This window comes from Propithecus coquereli, unplaced genomic scaffold, assembly GCF_000956105.1.
Source record: "Propithecus coquereli isolate 6110/MARCELLA unplaced genomic scaffold, Pcoq_1.0 Scaffold28, whole genome shotgun sequence".
Classification (NCBI taxonomy): domain Eukaryota; kingdom Metazoa; phylum Chordata; class Mammalia; order Primates; family Indriidae; genus Propithecus; species Propithecus coquereli.
Genome location: NW_012148396.1, coordinates 12,594,889 through 12,605,689, shown reverse-complemented (window position 1 = coordinate 12,605,689; position 10,801 = coordinate 12,594,889). Strand labels below are relative to the sequence as shown.

Sequence of the window (10,801 nt, the reverse complement as noted above, 5' to 3'; positions counted from 1 at the left end):
AGGCCACGCCCCGGCCTGCCCTCTGCAGCGGAGCAGCGTCCCCTGGCGGCCAGAGGCGACCTAGCGTCTGGCGCCGGTCCCCCGCCCGCCTAGAGCCGCGGATTCGAGTCCCGCATTCGCCACGGGGCACTGTGATCTTCCCAGACCAGTCACAGGTAGTCTGGGTGCAGCGAGAAGCAGAGGGGTGAGGAGTTGGGGGCTAGGGCTCCCCGAGGTCTCCTCGGCCCCGTGCCGTGTGATCGAGGAGGATCTCTTTAACTTGCTCAGGACCTGCTTTCCTCGTCACTCACAAGCTTAGATACCGTCGTCGTCAGGTGCAGCTTGGGTTGACTCCAGCGCTGCGGTGGGCCCTGCTGGGTGCCAGGCGCCCCCAGGCCTCTGCTTCTGGCAGCCAGGACCCTCGTGTGGCCTGGCCGCCCTGCCGCGGCCCCGAGTTCCTGGATTCTCCACACTCGATTAGCCTGCTCACGCTGACCACTTGGGAAAGCGCCTGCCCCCTCCCGCCCCTCGCCCGCAGCTCTCACATCAGGGAAGCAAGCCCAGGCTGGGGGCCAGGAGGGCCATGCGGGAGCGGGGCAGGCGAAAACCCTTGGGCCAGGGCGCAGTGCCTGCCAGGGTACTGGGAGGCCCAGGGAGCCAGAGGGCAGCAGGGTCCCCCATGCCACCTCCTCCTGCCCACTCTGGGCCCTGCACCTGGCCAGGCCCTAGACAGAGGGTGGAGCTGGGATGTCCGGGTTGAGGGCTCTAAGAGCAGGTGGGGGTGCAGTGGGCAGGGCAGAGGATTCAAGGTGCCCTGACCTCAAGATGCAGAGGGGAGGCATGGGGCGTTCAGGACTGAAGCCATTCATTCCACTGTCGTGCCCACTGGAGTGTGGACCCCAGAAGGACAGCCCATGGGGAAGATGACCATTAGGACCTTGCCCCTACGAGGCCAAGCCTGCACCGTGGCACAGGCCAGCAAGAGGCCTCAGGCAGTCTGGCAGGGGCCCCTGTGGATGGGACTCAGGGCCCACCTGAAGGTCTAGGGCCATGGAAGTCCCTGGAGGCACCGGGACACCTGCACAGGCCCAGGAGGGCTTTGAGCACCCGGAACACGGAAATTAAAGTCTCCCAGCAAGCAGTGTGACTTCCAGCCGATTGGGCTGATTCAGAAAGTTACTCCCATGTAGCATTGCCGGTGCCAGATGTCAGGATTCGTACATAAGTCCATGCAGCCATGTCAGTAGCTCAGACTCAGGAAAAATGGGTGGGGGTGGGGAGGTGTCAGCTTCGCAAAATGGGTGACATGGGCTCCACAGAACAGCAGAGAGCTAGGCTTCAGGAGGTGGGTGGATGGGATATGGAGATGGGTGGATATGGCATGGAGAGAGAAGAAAGGGGCGGTCTGGAGAGCCCAGGACTTGGCTGGAGCAACAGGGTGCAAGGGGTGGTATGCCCCTGGTGGGGAAGGCAAGGACACTGCAGCCCATGGTCTTGAGGACCATGTCCCTGCTATGGGATCATGCCCTCTTTCTCCTGTCCCCGCAGTTGTTTCACTCCACTGGGTCAGCCAAACATGCACTGATACCTACCATTTAAAACACAAAAACAAACAAAACCCTCCTCCCGTGACTTGCCGTCCCAGCTGCTGGGACTCAGTCTCTGTCCCTGGGAGACCACACTAGTTTTCGCCGATGGAACATGGGCACCATTTCTGGACCTGAGCCTACAGCCTCCAGGTGATGCCCCCCTCACTGGTGTTGGGGATTCTGGGACCATCAAGTACCTCTTACCCCTTCCCCAGTGGGTTTGCTCCCGGCCCGTACCCACTCTCCTTCCTGCCCTGTCCCTCATCAGCAAGCCCAGCTTTGGCCATTGCCAGAATCCGTGGGCCCAGGTCCCCTGGCCACAGCTGCACTCTCCCATCTCCTTCCACAGGAGAGGAGCTGTCTCACCACCTGCCTGGGGGGAGGGCAAAGAAACCCCTCGCTCTGGGAAAGGGAGACAACCAGGAGAGCGGCCAGGGCTCCTGGCAGGCCCTGCAGTGGCTCACAGCCCCACGGAGAGACTGCTCCAGGCCAGTGTGTGGTCCCATATGGCCTCCAAGATAAGACCTTGGCCTTAGCCCCTTACAGGAACATCCTGATGACATCACAACCTCCAGCCCCCCAGTGGATTCTCCTCACTTTGGGGAGAGCTGTGGAGGATGGGGCCAGGCCTGGACACTAGATTCCAGCAACCACAGCTGCCACAGGACTGCCCACCACGGTCCCCCAACAGCACCCAGAGTTCAAAACTATGGTGCTCCTGGCATTGCACCTGCCCGAAGCCCTCCCAGGTTGCCACTTTGAGCATGAAATAAAAACCCCTCCTGGTGGGGCCAGGCATGCAGGTTCTGCAAGTGGAAAAATTTAGACCTCAAGACCTTTGTACACCCTCATGCCTAGGCTCCTCCCCTTCCCCCCTTCCTCCTCCTTCCCCTTCCTCCTCCTCTCCTCCTCCTCCTCTATACTGCCCCTCCTCCCCACAACTCCTCCCATACCTCCTCTTCCTCCCCCCACACCTACTCCTCCTCCCCTCTCCTCCTCCTAACTCCTCCTCCCGCTTCCCACACCTCTTCCTCCACCCCTTCCTCCTCCTCCTACAGCTCCTCCTTCTCCTCCCCCCACACCTCTCCTACTCCTCTCACATGGCTCAAACCAAGGGCATCTCTTCCACTGGGTGGTCCCTGTCCCTGGCGGAGCCAGCACCTCAGCCCCTGTCTCACGCCACTGGCTGCTGTTTTGCCTGCCTCACATGTGAAATACCCATCATTCCCAACGTAACGCATTCTGTGCTCCCTGTGCTGGCTGAGCACAGGCAGCTGTCCTCAGTGATCCTTTGTCCCCTTCCCAGGAGGGCAGTACTTGGTCCAGTCTTCACTGCCTCATCCCCGAAGTCCAGGCTGTGCTTGGCCAAGTGGACCTGGAGCCCCTCCCAGGGCCAGGCTTTCTGGAATGTTCTCAGTTGCACACATTTGACCTCTTGCAGCACCCTACACTGATTAATGGACCAGTGCAGTGCATCCGTGTGGGCTGACATGTAAGGCTCCAGGCATCTGTGAAGTGATGATGTAGGCAAGGTGTGAGCTGCACAGCTGAATAAGCTGTGACTTGCCTTGTCCCTTGCACTCTGCTGGCCTGCAGGGCTTTGTTCTGGATGGACAGCACATGCCCTGGACTGAATGTGGACACCGTGCCCTGGGTGGTGCTGCGGGGAGTCAGCATGCCAAAACCAGGGCCGCTTGGCCCAGGAGACACCAAGAAAAACCTTCCCCTGTCCCAAATGATCTCGGCTCCTGCTCCCTCACCCTCAGAAACACTCTAGATCCCAGGGCCCCGCTCTCAGCCCATCTCCCCGATCTCCTAGCACCCCCATGTCTCCCAGACATGGTGTTCCCAGTCCCTTTGGGCTACAAAACTACTGTGAGAGAAGAAAGAGTGTAAATAGGCCTGAAGAAGCATGACTTTCACACAGGTATAAAATGAGCATGTGTGTGGCCGGGCGCGGTGGCTCAGGCCTGTAATCCTAGCACTCCGGGAGGCCGAGGCAGGTGGATCATTTGAGTTCAGGAGTTCGAGACCAGCCTGAGCAAGAGCGAGACCCCGTCTCTACTAAAAATAGAAAGAAATTAGATGGACAACTAAAAATATATAGAAAAAATTAGTCGGGCATGGTGGCGCATACCTGTAGTCCCAGCTACTTGGGAGGCTGAGGCAGGAGAATCATTGAGCCCAGGAGTTTGAGGTTGCTGTGAGCTAGGCTGACGCCACGGCACTCTACTCAGGTCAATATAGTGAGACTCTGTCTCAAAAAAAAAAAAAATGAGTATGTGTGGAGTGGCTGGAACAGTGTCCCCCCTACAAGGACTCACTCCAAGTCCTAGCTCCAGAGCCTGCGCAGGAGATGTTATTTGGAAATAGTACCTTCACAGACATAATCAAGTTGAGGATCTCTAGAAGCAATCATTGTACATTAGATTGGGCCCCAAATCCAATGACTGGAGTCCTTACTGAGAAAGGAGAGGAAGATGAGGACACTGAACGAAAGGCCACGAGACATCAGGGACAGGGTTGGAGTGAAAGGACCCAGGCCAAGGAGCCTGGATGGCACTAAAGCGGGAGGAGCCCCAGAGGGTTCTTCCCAGAGCCTCAGGAGGAACCAGCCCTGTGGACACCTTGATTTCAGCCTTCTGGTTTCTAAAACTGTGAGAGAATACATTTCTCACATTTTAAGCCACCATGTTTGTAGTAGTTTGTTCTGGCAGCATTTTGACAACAAGGACAGTGTGTCAAAGGTTTATTTAAATCATTAACTAATGGGCCAGGTGTGGTGGCTCACGCCTGTAATCCTAGCACTCTGGGAGGTAGAGGCAGGAGGATCATTTGAGCTCAGGAGTTCGAGACCAGCCTGAACAAGAGTGAGACCCCCGTCTCTACTAAAAATAGAAAAAATAAGCCAGGCGTGGTAGCGCACACCTATAGTCCCAGCTACTAAGGAGGCTGAGGCAGGAGGGTTGCTTGAGCCCAGGAGTTTGAGGTTGCTGTGAACTATGATGACACCATGGCACTCTAGCCCAGGTGACAGAGTGAGACAAAAAAAAAAAAAGGCTAAATCATTAACTAATGAAAAACCAGTTCAAATGAGAAGTTCAAGAACTACAAATTCATATGAAGTAAAGAAACGCTAAAATGGACTTAAAAATAGATGTAAGACCAACTTTTTCCACAGGAAAAACAATGGAACCTTCACTGGACCGAAATTACTCACATGTCTATAAAAAGGAATTGTTGGCAATGTTATCAATTATCTGTAATTTACATATCTGTAAAATAGCTCAAAGACAGTGAGATTCAGGAACCTGGTAGAGTCAAAATCAGATAACCTGGAAAGCTGTGCTCTAAAAATGGGCACTCTTCCACCGGAAAAGCCAGCAATGTGTCTTTCTTGCTTATTCCAAAGTTTAAAGTTTTCATTACTGACTCCGCATCTTCACTTTTTCTTTTTCTTTTTGAGACAGGGTCTCACTCTGTCACCCAGGCTGGAGTGCTCGCTTGAGCCTAGGAAGTGAGCTGTGATCTCACCACTGCACTCCAGCCTGGGTGACAGAGTGAGAACCTGTCTCAAAAAAAAAAAAAAAATAGTTATCATATGACACAGCAGTTCCATTCCTGGGTGAAATGAAAACACATGCATACAAAAATCTAATCTATTCTACATGAATGTTCATTGCAGCATTATTTATAATAGCCAGTGGAAACAACCAAAATGTCTATCAATTAATGACTAAATAAAATGCAATACATCCATACAGTAAAATATTATTCAGCAACAAAAAGGAATAAAGTACTGACACATGCTATTGCATGGATGAGCTGTAAAAACATTATATTAAGTGGAAGAAGTCAGTCACAAAAGACCACATATGTATGATTCCATACATACGTGTGAAGCGGACAAGGGCGCAGAGACAGGAGATAGAATAGCAGCTGCCTGGGGCCAGGGACAATGGAAAGGTAGTAGGGGACCGGCTAAAGGGTGTGCGAATGTCTTAAAGTTAGATGGTAGTGAAATTGCACTACTCTGCTAATATACTAAAAACCAGTGTGTTGTGCCTGGGCGTGGAATTGCTGAGTGGTATAGCCCCTCTATGTTTGACATTTTGAGGGACTCCAGACTGTTTTCCAGTTAGTGATCTTTTCTTGTATTTATTTGCCATTTGCATATCTTCTTTGGAGAAATGTCTATTCAATCTTTTGCCCAATTTTTAATTAGGTTATTTGCCTTTTTATCATAGAGTTGTAAGATTTCATTATATATTTTAGATACAAGGTCTAATCAGATAGATGATTTGCAAATATTTTATTCACTTTCTTGAGAGTGTCTTTTTTCTTTTTAAAAATTCATTTTATTTTTTGCCCAGCTGACACCTTGATTTCGTTTTCTTAAAAATTGATTTTAATATTATATATGGAAAACTTCGTGAATTTTTGTGTCATCCTTGCGCAGGGGCCATGCTAATCTTCTCTGCACCATTCCAATTTTAGTGTATGTGCTGCCAATGCAAGCACAATAGTGTCTTTTTTTTCTTTTTTTTGAGACAGAGTCTCACTCTGTCGCCCAGGCTAGAGTGAGTGCCGTGGCGTCATCCTAGCTCACAGCAACCTCAAACTCCTGGGCTCAAGCGATCCTCCTGCCTCAGCCTCCCGAGTAGCTGGGACTAAAGGTATGCGCCACCATGCCTGGCTAATTTTTTCTATATATTTTTACTTGTCCGATTAATTTTTTTTTTTTTTTAGTAGAGACGGGGTCTCGCTCTTGCTCAGCTGGTCTCGAACTCCTGAGCTCAAACAATCTGCCCGCCTCGGCCTCCCAAAGTGCTAGGACTACAGGCGTGAGCCACCGCGCCTGGCCCACAATAGTGTCTTTTGAAGTACAAATGTTTTTATGCTTATGGGTGAAGCCCAATTTATCTATTTTTTCTTTTGTTGCTTATGCTTTTAGTGTTATATCCAAGAAATCATTGCCTAAGTCAAGATTGTGAAGATTTACTCCTACATTTTTCTCCAGGAGTTTTATAGTTTTAAATTTAGGTCTACAATCCATTTTGAGTAAATTTTTGTATATGGTGTGATGTAGAGGTCCAACTTCATTCTTTTGCATATGGACATCCAGTTGTCTAAAGATTCTTTCAACATTGGATTGCCTTGGCGCCTGATCAAAATTCAGTTAACTACAAATGTAAGGGTTTTATTCTGGACTTTCAAGTCCGTAGATTGAGAATGAAATGGAACTCCACAGACTGCACCCATCTATAGGTCTGTCCTGTGTCAGTCCCCAGTACCACTCTGTCTCAATGTGTAGCTTTATGAAAAGTTTTGAAATCAGGAAGTATGAGTGAATCCTCCAATTTTATTTTTTTTAAAGATTGTTTTTGCTATTCCACAACTCTTGCATTTAATGTGAATTTTAGGATCAGCTTGTTAATTTGTGCAAAAAAGCCAGTTGATTTTAATAGGGATTGCTTGAATCTGTAGATCAGTTTGGGGAGTATTGCCACATTAACAATATTAAGTCTGCTGATCCATGGGATGTATTTCTATTCATTTAGGTCTTTAATTTCTTTCAACAATGTTTTTTAGTTTTCAGTGTATAAGTCTTGCACTTCTTTTGTTACATTTATTTCTAAGCATTTTATTTATTTATTTATTTTTCAGACAGAGTCTAGCTCTGTTACCAGGGCTAGAGTGCCATGGTGTCAGCCTAGCTCATAGCTACCTCAAACTCTGGGCTCAAGTGATCCTCCTGCCTCAGCCTCCCAAGTAGCCAGGACTACAGGTATGAGCCACTACACCTGGCTAATTTTTTTTTTCTATTTTTAGTTGCCTGGCTAATTTTTGTTTATATTTTTAGTAGAGATTACAGGCGTGAGCCACTGTGCCTGGCCCTAAGTATTTTATTCTTTTTGATACTATTGTAAATAAAATTGTTTTCTTAATTTCATTTTCAGATTGCTCATTGCTAGTGTACAGAAAAAACTGATTTTTGTATAGGATCTGTATCCTGCAACCTTGTTGAACGCAACTCATTTATTAGCCCTGACAGTTTTCTGGGGATTTCTTAGGATTTTCTATACATGAGATCATGTCATCTGTGAATAGAGATAGTTTTACTTCTTCCTATCCAATCTGGATGCCTTTCACTTATTTTTTCTACCTAATTGCCCTGGAGAGGACCTCCTGTACAATGTGGAATGGAGGGTGAACATCCTTGTTTTGATCCTGATCTTAAGAGAAAAATTTGTCTTTTACCATTAAGTATGATATTAGCTGTAGGTTTCTTGTGGATGCCCTTTCTCAGGTTGAAGAAGTTCTCTTCTAATCCAGTTTGTTGAATGTTTCTTCATGAGAGTGTATTAGATTTTATTAAATTCTTCTTCTGAGTCCATTGAGATATTGAGTTATTTTTGTCCTTTATTAATATGGTGTATTGCATTGATTGATTTTCATGTCTTAAAACCAACTTTGCATTCCTGGGACAAATTCCACTTGTTCAGAGTATATACTCCTTTTTATATGCTGCTGCTTTCAATTTATTAGCATTTTGTTGATGATATTTACACCTATATTCGTAAGGGATATTGGTCTATAGTTTTCATGTCTTGTGATGTCTTTATGTGGTTTTGATAAGAGGGTAAAAGGATGAGTTGGGAAGTGTTCCTTACTCTTCCATTTTTAGAAGAGTTCGTGAAGCATTGAGATTAATTCTTCTTTAAACATTTGATTTATCAGTGAAGTCATGAAAGCGTGGGCTTCTATTCTTTGTGGGAAGTTTTAAAATTACTTACTCAATCTCTTCACTTGTTATAGGTTTTTCCAGATTTCCTGTTTTTTCTTTTTTTTTCTTCTTTCTTTTTTATTTTCCAGGTAAGGAATCAGTGAGAGAATATTTCTTCCTGAGTCAATTCCAGCAGTTTGTGTCTTTCTTGGAATTTGTCCATTTAATCTATCTAATTTTTTAGCATACAATTGTTTACAATATTTCCTTATAACTCTTGTTTCTTTCTGTGAGGTCAGTAGTGATGTCTCCTCTTTTATAATACTACAAATTTTAGTAATTTCAATCCTTTCTCTTTTTTCTTGATCAGTCTAGCTAAAGGTTTCTCTTTTTTAAAATCTTTTCCACCAGGGGCCAGGTGTGGCGGTTCACACCTATAATCCTAGCACTCTGGGAGGCTGAGGTGAGAAGATTGCTTGCACTCAGGAGTTCAAGACCAGTCTGAGCAAAGCGAGACCCCTTCTCTACTAAAAATAGAAAAATCGACTGGGCGTGGTGGTGCACGCCTGTAGTCCCAGCTACTTGGGAGGCAGGAGGATGGCTTGAGCCAAGGAGTTTGAGGGTGCAGTGAGCCTGATGACGCCACTGCACTCTAGCCAGGGCAACAAAGAGAGACTCTGTCTCAAAAAAAAAAAAGAAAAAGAAAAAAGAAAGTCTTTGACAAAATTTAGTATTTAAAAAGTTAAATGTTTTCCACCAAGTGCAGTGGCTCACAGTTGTAATGCCATCACTTTGGGAGGCCAAGGCAGGAGGATTGCTTGAGGCCAGGAGTTTCAGACCAGCATGGGTAACATAGCAAGACCGCATCTTTACAAAAAAATTTAAAAAGTTAGTCAGGCATGGTGGCACACACTCGTAGCCCCAGCTACGCAGGAGGACTGCTTGAGCCCAGGAGTTCAAGGCTGCAGTGAGCTGTAATTGTGCCTGTGAATGGCTGCTGCACCGCCGCAGTCTGGACAATGTAGTTAGACCTTGTCTCCGAAAAAAAAAATTCTCTCTTCTTGGCTTTTTGGCTTTTTTTTTTTTTAACACGTCTGCAACCGATTTATATTTTAAAGGAATGGATTTTGAGAGAAAAAAACATGGAGCAGAATTATGGAATAAAAAATAAATATAAAGGTAAGCTGTTTTGCTAACTATTTTATAAGCACAACTAATACAGAGAACACAATACACATTTTTTTTTTTTTTGGACAGAGTCTTGCTTTGTTGCCCGGGCTAGAGTGAGTGCTGTGGTGTCAGCCTGGCTCACAGCAACCTCTGACTCCTGGGCTCAAGCAATCCTTCTGCCTCAGCCTCCCAAGTAGCTGGGACTACAGGCATGCGCCACCATGCCCGGCTAATTTTTTCTATATATTTTTAATTGTCTGATTAATTTCTTTCTATTTTTAGTAGAGACGGGGTCTCGCTCTTGCTCAGGCTGGTTTCGAACTCCTGAGCTCAAATAATCTGCCCGCCTCGGCCTCCCAGAGTGCTAGGATTACAGGCGTGAGCCACCGCGCCCAGCCCACAATACACATTATTGTACAATAACACAATAAAGGTTCCAAGATCAAAGTGCTCCCTTAGCAAGGCTGAAAATTTCAGTCTCTGGTATTTGGAATTTAGGCTGCAGCCCTTGCTTTTGGATGGATCACCGGATGTGTGGCACAGTCCATGCTTTTCTCCAGATTTGAACAGAAGAATGGCTACTTGGCCCAGATATAAGCAGAAGCGTTTAGTTTCACGGGTGACATAACTATCAAAGTTCCTCCCCACGATACAATGCCCAGTGGGATTGTACTTTTTGTCAAACCCTTTCCTTCTTGATGTGGGCCACAATGTCCTTTTCTATGTTATATTTCGCCAATACCAGAGGAGCACACTCCATGGAGTTCCACAGCATCTCTTCCAACATGTCTGAATTTTTGATCGCCACCTTTTGGTGGCACATGGCTCACGTGGAGAAAGGCTGGCCAACTGCCAGGGTCTTCTGGGAGAGGTGCTAGCACAGCTTCAGGCCCCACAAGAGCTGCAGCAGCTAAGCCATGGTGAATCTCTGTCCTTGGCTTTTGATGGTTTGATTATGAGGTATTTAGGTGTGGATCTCTTTGTTTATCCTGCTTGGAATGTGTTGAGATACTTAGATGCGTGGATTAACATTTTCATCAAATTTGGGAAGTTTTCAGCCATTATTTCTTTAAATATCCTTTCTGTTACTTTCTTCTCCTTCTGAGACTCCCATTATATGTATGTGTGGTGTGCTTGAGGGTTTCCTACAGGTTTTTAAAGTTCTGCTCATTTTTCTTTAAAAAAAAAATTTTTTTTTGTAGAGACAGGGTCTTGTTATGTTGCCCAGACTGACTCCTGGCCTCAACAATCCTCCTGCCTTGGCCCCCCAAAGTGCTGGGACTACAAGTGTGAGCCACCACGCCCAGCCCCATTTTTTTTTTATTTCTGTTTTTTT

General features: G+C 46.9%; 1 pseudogene; it reads right to left on the bottom strand.

Annotated features, from left to right (window-relative positions):
* Positions 1-149: 149 nt before the first annotated feature.
* LOC105813321 lies at positions 150-10,288 on the bottom strand (annotated as a pseudogene).
* Positions 10,289-10,801: the final 513 nt, after the last annotated feature.